The sequence below is a fragment of the Lynx rufus genome, unplaced genomic scaffold (genome assembly GCF_022079265.1).
Source record: "Lynx rufus isolate CCGP_SWC_20201006 ecotype Redwood Valley unplaced genomic scaffold, mLynRuf1.p SCAF_4, whole genome shotgun sequence".
NCBI lineage: Eukaryota > Metazoa > Chordata > Mammalia > Carnivora > Felidae > Lynx > Lynx rufus.
Window position 1 is genome coordinate 57106589 of NW_025814856.1, and position 10163 is coordinate 57116751.

Sequence of the window (10163 nt, forward strand, 5' to 3'; positions counted from 1 at the left end):
AGCCCCACGTTGGGCCCTGTGCTGACAGCTCAGAGTCTGGAGCCTGCTTCAGATTCTGTGTCTTCCTCTCTCTCTCTGCTCCTCCCCTGCTCATGCTCTGTGTCTCTCTCTCAAATATAGACAAAAAAAAAAAAAAAATTTAAAAAAAGAACAAATACAAATCTTAAGTGACCTCTAAAAGGTTTTAGCCATCTGCGCAGACACACCTAAAACGTATTCCAATTGTTATTTTATAACTAGTGAATTTTACATTATCATACCTATTTCATGGCTAAAGTTTTAAAGTGAAACTATAAGTTCTCTGTGTCTGTAATTTAATTTAATTTAATTTAAGAGAGAGAGAGGGAGAGAGAGCATGAGCAAGGGAGAAGGGCAGAGGGAGAGAGAGAGAATCTAAGCAGGCTCTGTGCTGAGCACAGGGGCTCTGTGCCTACGTGGGGCTCAATCCCATGACCCTGGGATCATGACCTGAGCTGAAATGAAGAGTCTGTTACTCAACTTACTGAGCCACCCAGGCACCCCGGTCTGTATTTTTAGATGTGTCTATGTATGTATGTTGTAGATTTGTAGCATTTTATCCCTGTGAATGGTATTACCAAAATTAATTTGTAAAAGAACTTTATTTAGTCGGCTTACAGAAAACTAAATGCTTATAGTTCTCAGAAATATAACAGAGAGTAATCCAAATGCTTACTTGCTTTCTTGATAAAGTTTATTTATTTTGAGGGGCGCCTGGGTGGCGCAGTCGGTTAAGCGTCCGACTTCAGCCAGGTTACGATCTCGCGGTCCATGGGTTCGAGCCCCGCGTCAGGCTCTGGGCTGATGGCTCAGAGCCTGGAGCCTGTTTCCGATTCTGTGTCTCCCTCTCTCTCTGCCCCTCCCCCGTTCATGCTCTGTCTCTCTCTGTCCCAAAAATAAACAGACGTTGAAAAAAAAAAAAAGTTTATTTATTTTGAGAGAGAGAGCACATGTGCAAGCAGGGGAGAGGCAGGGAGAGAGGGAGAATTCCAAGCAGGCTCTGTACTGTCACTGTGGAGCCTAACACAGGGCTTGATCCCATAAACTGTGAGATCATGACCTGAGCCCAAATCCAGAGTCAGTCGCTTAAACAACTGGGCCACCCAGGCACCCCTGGAAAAATATTTGGTATTAAAGCTAGTTTAAGTTTGTTGGTTTAATCAAAATAGGCATATCTTCATAGCTATCAGCATAAAATATAAGACTTTTATTCTACCTAGGTTTACCAAAAGTCAAATGAGCTCAAGTAACCTGTAGTACAGAATTTGTCAGCAAAAAAGATAACTTACGATGATGGCTAGCTGTTTAATGTCTCAGGAAATTTTCCCAAGTAGTCTAAACATAATTGTTAAGAACAAGTGAATTACATAGATATAAGATAAACATTTATAAATGAACTTTTCAACAATATTTATGTTTTATTGTTTGTCTATTTAAAGAGTTCCTCCAAATCTTGTTGGTAACTTAAAACTTTAGAGGTTTTGCTAAGTTCAATTAAATGATGTATAGTCATTAAATATCTAGGTCATTTCCAAATAAGACAAAATATCAAATATTAATTGTCTCTTCTGCCTATAAAAGCCTTCCATTTTATATACCTTGTTGGATGCTGCTCTACTCATGAATCTTGCCAATTAGATGTTCAAATCTTACTCAGCTGAGTTTTTAAAATAGTATTATGGAGGAACTAAAGATATTTGGGTCTTTTGGTAAACATGTGTTGTGTAATGTTGAGATTATACTGTGAAGAAGCATATGTTTTTCTAGGGGCACGTGGGTGGCTCAGTTGGTTGAGCGTGCGACTTGGGTTTTTCAGGTCATGATCCTGCGGTTTGTGGTTCCCAGCCCTGTGTTGGGCTCTGCGCTGACAGTACAGAGCCTGCTTGGGATTCTCCATCTCCCTCTCTCCCTGTCTCTCCCCTGCCCGTTCTTTCTCTCTCCAAAATAATTAAATAAACATTAAAAGAAAAGAAGCATATGTTTCTATAGATTATAAAACATATTCATAAATTTGCCAATCTAAACAATGCTGGTATAATACAATTCACTAGTGCTTACTCTTAGTTCTCACAAGAAATGAAGATTTCTAAGTGTTAAAAATTCTAAATTTCTTTTCTTTTAATGTGTATTTATTCTTTTTTTTTAAAAAAAAATTTTTTTTTCAACGTTTATTTATTTTGGGGACAGAGAGAGACAGAGCATGAACGGGCGAGGGGCAGAGAGAGAGGGAGACACAGAATCGGAAACAGGCTCCAGGCTCTGAGCCATCAGCCCAGAGCCTGACGCGGGGCTCGAACTCACGGACCGCGAGATCGTGACCTGGCTGAAGTCGGACGCTTAACCGACTGCGCCACCCAGGCGCCCCATTGTGTATTTATTCTTGAGGGAGAGAGAGACAGAGTGTGAGTGGGGGAGGGGCAGAGACAGAGGGAGGCACAGAATCCGAAGCAGGCTCCAGGCTCTGAGCTGTCAGCACAGAGCCTGACTCGGGGCTTGAACTCACTGACTGCGAGACCATGACCTGAGCCGAACTCAGATGCTTAACTGACTGAGCCACCCAGCTGCCCCAAGTTAAGTGAGTTTTAATATCAAAAGTAAGCTGGTGCAAAATTAGAATTGGGTTTCTCGCTTTTAAAAGGGCAAAGTTTTCTTGGACTTTTGATTTGTTTTTGATAACAGACTGCAAAAGAAGTTTCTTTACCTTTTATAATAATCTGCCTAGAAAGCAGAGATTCTGTGTTTTATCAAAATAATTTTCTGTGCTTTATCAGATCTTTCATTGGTTTTGCTCATAACTGCATACCATTTTTTTAATTTTTTTTTTTAACGTTTTATTTATTTTTGAGACAGAGAGAGACAGAGCATGAACAGGGGAGGGGCAGAGAGAGAGGGAGACACAGAATCGGAAGCAGACACCAGGCTGTGAGCCATCAGCCCAGAGCCCGACGCGGGGCTCGAACTCACGGACCACGAGATGGTGACCTGAGCTGAAGTCGGCCGCTTAACCGACTGAGCCACCCAGGCGCCCCAACTGCATACCATTTTTGTATTTGTCCTTAAAATCTTTTGTCACTTCAGTTGAATAAATAATTAAGTATTGTTTCATAGTGATCTGTGATCCTATTTGGTCAAGTATTCAAACCATTTGATATTTTTGACAAAGTTTCCAAAATAAAATTCTCAATAAAATCTTTTTTGACCTCAAACTAAGTTTTGAAAATTTCTAGAGGGTCCCTGGAATATCTCAAAAGATTCGTTCTCTCCTTATACAAAGAGAGCTGGTACACTAATTGGGCTTATTTGATATGTTAACTTACAAGGGAAGGATTGTCAAATAAGTAATGATAAACGTTCTTAGATTATATTGTATGTTATTGATATTATTAACAAAGTATTTTAGAAATTGTATGAAATTAATAAAATTCTGATATGTACTGATATACCGTGTTTTTTTTTTTTTTTAAACAGAGCCTGGCGTGGGGCTCAAACCCACAAACCGTGAGATCATGACCTAAGCTAAAACCAAGAGTCAGACACTTAACCATCTAAGCCACCCAGGTGCCCAACCTCAAGATTTGAAAAACTCAATGTGAGATTCCTTTGTTTTTATTTTTATTTCTTTAAGTTTGTTTATTTATTTTGAGAGAGAGAGTGCACATATGAGCAGGGGAGGGGCAGAGAGACAGGGAGAGAGAGAATCCCAAGCAGGCTCCATGCCATCAGCATGGAGCCTGACATAGGGCTCCATACCACGGAGCTGTGATATCATGAGGTGAGCCAAAATCAAAAGTCAGATGCTTAACTGACTGAGCCACCCAGGTGCCCCCAATCTGAGATTCCTTATGAAAAGTTCCAGCAAAGTAGATTTTAAAAAGCCTATATGATCAATCACTATTCTTGATGCACTTATGTAAATAATGAGGCCAAGTTGATTGAAACTAGACTTGATTTGCAGATGAATTAGCCTTGTTGTGACTGCCTTTGATAAAAATAGGGGTGATTGTACAGAGAAAAACTATGTTTCAGTAACACACGTTTGTGGATATCAAATTCTACTGCTGTTAATTCTCTTTGAGATTTTGTTTTCTATCTGTAAACTGGACTAGATCCTAATTTTTCTAGTTTCCTCCAATATTTGACTACAAATCTCCAGACTAATGTTTCCAGCTTTTCTCCCACCCTTTTGACATGGAATCCTTGAGAACTAAAACTGCCATTTTTCTAAAGCCATGCAAGCTAAAGTTGGACAACTTGATATAAATTTCAGAGAAGTCACCACAATTGCTCATGTATGGACAATCTTCATGCTTGTTGCAGTGTGGCCCCTCAGAAAGACCACCAGTGACAAACTACAAACCAGAAAAATCTATCAGAGTGCCTCTAACTGAAGATATTTTGAGCAAGGCATCTAGAAATCTTCCTGACTCACTGCCTTCAGAACTCAGAAACTGGGATAACAGTCTGCTCCAATCATTGGTCATTGTTTTTCTTTTGTTTCCATAGAAATGCCACCTGTTAAATACCTGACTGCTTGCACCATAGCCCTAACTTTGGGATCCCCCCTGAATCAACACCTCCTGAAATGAAGTACAACTGTTTAACTGAACAGACTTATTCTCAGGACTAAGAGACTGGTTCAGTGAGATGGAGCCATCTACCAACTCAACTTCAGGATTGTGAAACTTCTTGGGGAAGTTTCCAAGGTGGAACTGAGGGGAAGAGCAAATTACGTGACCCCAAAATATGTCATTTTGTCTTGTGGGTTATTTTGAGCTGAAGGCAGACTCAAGAAAAACTTTCAGTTCTCCCTAATCACCTAAAAGAATTTAGATAGGGGACCTGGCCCAGAAAGAGAGCTATTATTAGAGATAAATTTTTACTTGAAAGACCTATCTGGGTGGCAGGGCAAACATTCATTCTTCTTCTTGTCCTGTCACCCACTTTCCCTTTGAAGCCCCAGGTCCCTATCCCATTTCTTCATTCAGTATGGCACGTAAGCGTCATCTGATGGTCTTGTCTTTGGGTCTCATATTCTGATGGGACTTCTGTGTGTATGTCATTAAGTGTTTTCCTCCTGTTAACCTGTTTTATATCAACTTACCAGCCAAAGAACCTAGAAGGGTAAAGGAGGAATTCTTCCTCCCAATGTAAAAAATATTTGTTCTTTCATCTTTTTGGCTCATTTTGCTTTGTGTACTTCCCTCATGGTTCATCGGTGTTCTAGCATGTGTCAGAATTTCCTTCCTTTTTAAGGATGAGTAATATTCTATAATATTGTAGGCATATGCTAAATTTTGTTCATCCATTCATTCACTGATGGACAATTCAGTTATTTCCATCTTTTGGCTCTTGTGAATAATACTGTTATGAACAGTGGTGTACAAATATTTGTGTGAATACCTGCTTTCAGTTCTTTGGGTATATACCCATAAGTGGGATTGCTGAACCATATGGCAATTCTATGTTTAAATTTGGATGAAGTCTAATTTGTCTATTTTTTCTTTTGTTGCTTGTGCCTTTTGTTTCATATCCATAAAACCATCATCAAATCCACTGTCATGAAGCTCTTGTCCTGTATTTTCTACTAAGAGTTTTATAGTTTTACTTCTTACATTTAAGTCTTTGATCCACAGTGTGTAGATTTTATTATGCGCTAAATTAGTGATCTTTTAAAATATATAAATCTGGAGTGCCTGGGTGGCTCAGTCGGTTGAGCATTGGACTCTTCATTTCGGCTCAGGTAGTGGTCTCATGGTTCGTGGGTTCAATCCCCGAGTCGGGCTCCGTGCTGACAGTACAGACCCTGCTTTGGATTCTCTCTCCTTCTTCCTCTCTCTCTTCTCCTCCCCTGCTCACGTGGGCTCTCTCTCAAAATAAATAAACTTAAAAAAAAAAAAATATATATATATATATAAACCCAATCACGTCACACAGAAATTTGCTGAGCTCTTTTATCTCATTCAAATTAAAAATCATTCTTACCCTAGTCTGCGGGGCTCTACCTGATCTGGTTTACACTTGTCTGACTTGAACAAATTCTAGGAACACTGCCCACACCATGCTATTTCTCAAACATGCCAAGCACATTCCCACTTCAAAGAATTTATACTAGCTATTCCTTTTTCCAGGAACACACTTCCCTTCAGATCTCTGATTATATGCCCCCCTCTCAATGAGGTCTTTCTGGAGAACTTGAAGAAGGATTACTCTGCTTTTGTTTTCTTATTAGCATTTGTCACTGCTTGACATCTTACTTGTTTTTCCCTTGTGTCCCCCAAAGAGAATATAAACTTTAGGAAGGCAAATATCTTGGCGTCTCTTTTGTTGTAATAGTATTCCCAAATTTTTATCTGAATGCTCAGAATAAAGCCACTTAGGGGTGGCCAATGGGTGAAAAACTTCTAAGCCATATCTTAAAAATAAGGAGTGTACCTCCTTTTCTCTCTTTCTACTGGCTAGAATTGGATGTGTTGGCAATCAGTTTTAAACTATTTAGATGATGACAACTCCTTAAAGATGACAAAGCAACAAGACTGATGAAACCTGGGTAACTGTTGATTTCTTAAAATAAAACTGTTTTAAAGCCTTGGTCTTCTCTCCCTTAAATTTTTTTTTTAAATATTCATTTTTGAGAGACAGAGCGTGAGCAGGGGAGGGGCAGAGAGAGAGGGAGACACAGAATCCGAAGCGGGCTCCAGGCTCCGAGCCGTCAGCACGGAGCCCAAAGTGGGGCTTGAACCCATGAGCCGTGAGATTATGACCTGAGCTGAAGTTGGACGTTTGACCGACTGAGCCATTCAGGTGCCCCAGGCTTCTCTTTTTTTGAGAAAGGGCACACTTTATTTGAAAGAGAACATTGCACACGACCAAAAGATGAAGGCAGCCCAAAGAGCATCCTATACATCATGCTCAAATAGATACACAGGATGACAGGTGAAGAATACTAAGAGTACACTTGATGTGATGAGCACTGAGAAATGTATAGAATTTTTTTAATGTTTACTTTTGAGAGAAAGAGTGAGTGGGGGAAGGGCAAAGAGAGAGGGGAACGGAGGATCCAAAGCAGGCTCTGCGCTGACAGCAGCAAGCCCGATGCAGGGCTCAAACTCACAAACCATGAGATCGTGACCTGAGCCAAAGTCAGACGTGCAACTGACTGAGCCACCCAGTCACCCTATAATGTACAGGAATTTTGACTCACTATATCATACTCCTGAAATTAATATAATACTGTCCATTAATTATACTTGAATAAAAAACATTTTTAAAGGTACATAGGATGTTCTGCTAATAAGAAAGATAAACTGGAATATGTATCCTTTGGGACACGTCCCTAGTCATATCTCTCTGAGGGGCTGGAAAACTCCTTTTTTTTTTTCCAGAAGGTTTTTAATGTTTATTTATTTTTGAGAGACAGGAACAAAGCATGAGTCGGGGGAGGGGCAGAGAGAGGAAACAGAATCCGAAGCAGGCTCCAGGCTCTGAGCTGTCAGCACTGAGCCCAACATGGGGCCCAAACCCAAGAGCCATGAGATCATGACCTGACCTGAAGTCAGATGCTTAACCGACTGAGCCACCCAGGTGCCCCTGGAATACTCTTAATCATTTATTTGAAGGCAACTGTGGTTCATTAAACATAGAGCCATTCAAGGGTGCCTTCTTGTTTTTCATAAAAACATTCTTAGATTTTTTTTTTTTTTTTTTTTTTAGTCTTCATTTGTTACTTTCATTCTATGTTCTCTCAAGGTCATCAGATTACTTCCTGTACTGATTGCCTTAATGTTAACACCAAGGAGGTCATTAGCTATGATCAAGTCGTCTAGGGGTTATGGGAGCAGCAGCCAGCATCATTCTGCTTGTATGAATCGTACTTCTTGGTCCTTCCATTGGTCAGAGGGAACTGGCTCTCCCTGTCAATGTGGCCCTGTCTGATAACTGCTGGATCCAAATTTCCTACTAGGTTTGTGGCCATGGTAATTTGCATGTCTCCCCTTGAATCATATCCATCCAACTGGTTTCACAGTTCCAATAATGTTTCCTGAATTTCTCTCTCACCACCAGAATTTGACTAATATTTTCTTTGTCCTAATGACATCAGTTTCATCAATAAGAATGATGGATGGTGCATGTTCCTCAGCAACTTGAAACAATTCTTGTATGAGTTTGGGCGCATCATCTAGGTACTTCTGAGTAATTCAGAGCCAGCTGCTCTCAAGAAAGTGGCTAAGGTTTGGTTTGCTACTGCTTTGGCTAGTAAGGTTTTACCTGTGCCAGGTGAAGCATAAAGAACAGGGCACCTGGGTAGCTCAGTCGGTTAAGCATCCAACTTTGGGTCAGGCCATGATCTTGTGGTTAGTGAGTTCGAGCCCCACATCAGGCTCTGTGCTGACAGCTCAGAACCTAGAGCCCGCTTCGGATTCTTTGTCACCCTCTCTCTCTGTTCCTCTCCCACTCGCACCCTGCATGTGTCTCTCTCTCAACCTTAAATACAGATAAAAAAAAAAATTAAAAAAAAAAAGGATGACTCTCTCAGGGGCCTCATACCCATTTTTAAAAATAATATTCAGGATGAGCAAAAGTAAACTCACAGATTCCATAATTTTCTGGCTTTGGTTGTCCAACCCGCCAATAACAGCATAGGTCTCCTGGAGGAGCTTTTCTACCTTCATTGCGGTGACCAGGGGATCCATGTCATCCATGCACTTTATGGTTGAACAGGACCAAGCAGTTGGGTTCCAGCAGACTGTTGTCTACAAATGAAAGAATGCTGGTATAGTATTCGGAGTCCAGAGATGTAGACACAATGGCACATCTTTGATCATCAATGACCTCTTCCAAGGTTCCTACCAACATAGGGGTCCCCCTCAGATCATCCACCATTGATCTTTCTTCCCCCTGCCTTTCTCCTAAAGGCTTCATTTATTCCTGATTCTGTCTTTTTTTAAAAAAAAAAAATTATTGGGGCGCCTGGGTGGCGCAGTCGGTTAAGTGTCCGACTTCAGCCAGGTCACGATCTCGCAGTCCGTGAGTTCGAGCCCCGCGTCAGGCTCTGGGCTGACGGCTCAGAGCCTGGAGCCTGTTCCCGATTCTGTGTCTCCCTCTCTCTCTGCCCCTCCCCCGTTCATGCTCTGTCTCTCTCTGTCCCAAAAATAAATAAACGTTGAAAAAAAAATTATTTATGGGGGCACCTGGTAGCTCAGTCAGTTAAGCATCCAACTCTGGCTCAGATCATCATCTCAGAGTTTGTGAGTTTGAGCCCTGCATCGGACTCTCTGCTGTCAGCACAGAGCCTGCTTTGGATCCTCTGTCCCCCTCTCTCCCTGCCCCTCCCCTACTCACTCTCTCTCTCTCTCTCTCTCAAAAATAAATAAACATTGAAAAAAAGAAAAAACAGTGTGGAATTTCTCATCTTGTCTCATCACTGGAAGGAATGCAGCTAGATCAGCTCCAAACCATTTTGCACAACTAGGAAATTGGTCTGAGGATTAACACAATAATCTGCATAACCTGAGCCACAGAACTTGGTAGGTATGCAGTGTGAAGACATGAACTGAGGGAGAGAAAAGCTGTGGAGGGTAGGGAGATGTATTTTAAGAGAGGGTACAGAGAAGGGCAGGGGGGAGAGTGGGGTGCACCTGGAGAGTACAGGGAAAGCACTCCCCTGAAAATAGCTGGAGAGAAAGAGAAAGAGTGAAAACACTCACAAGAGACTGGACAAGAAATCTGTTCCCTAAAACCACTGATGGGGAGAAAGGAGAGGGTTTCAATACCATCAGGATTCTAAAAACAGAAGAGCACAGAGTCGGAAATTCCCGAGCTCAGTACCTGGTGGTGCTCTGGTGAGGAAGAAGGGTGAATCTCCAGGAGTGGCCTGCGAGGTCTGAGGGGCCCGTGTGCCACATGGGGAGAAGTATTTCCCCTATTTGGAGAGCATTTGGTAGAGGCCATATGGTCTACCCACAGGCAAAGGTCCCAACAGACCTCAGAGAGCAGTCATGTTTGCTGATATTGGAACAAAGACACCAGATTACGGTGAAATCTGGCACTGGCTGTATGTTGTATTTGCCATAATCTCCGAACCTCTGCTGCTGTGCGATTGCCCATAAGTTTTCTGGGGGCAAGAGGGAACCGGTTATTGCTCAGTG

At 41.6% G+C, this 10163-nt stretch overlaps 1 pseudogene; it reads right to left on the reverse strand.

Annotated features, from left to right (window-relative positions):
• Positions 1–7554: 7554 nt before the first annotated feature.
• Positions 7555–8886, reverse strand: LOC124524854 (26S proteasome regulatory subunit 4-like; annotated as a pseudogene).
• Between the last annotated feature and the right edge of the window lie 1277 nt (positions 8887–10163).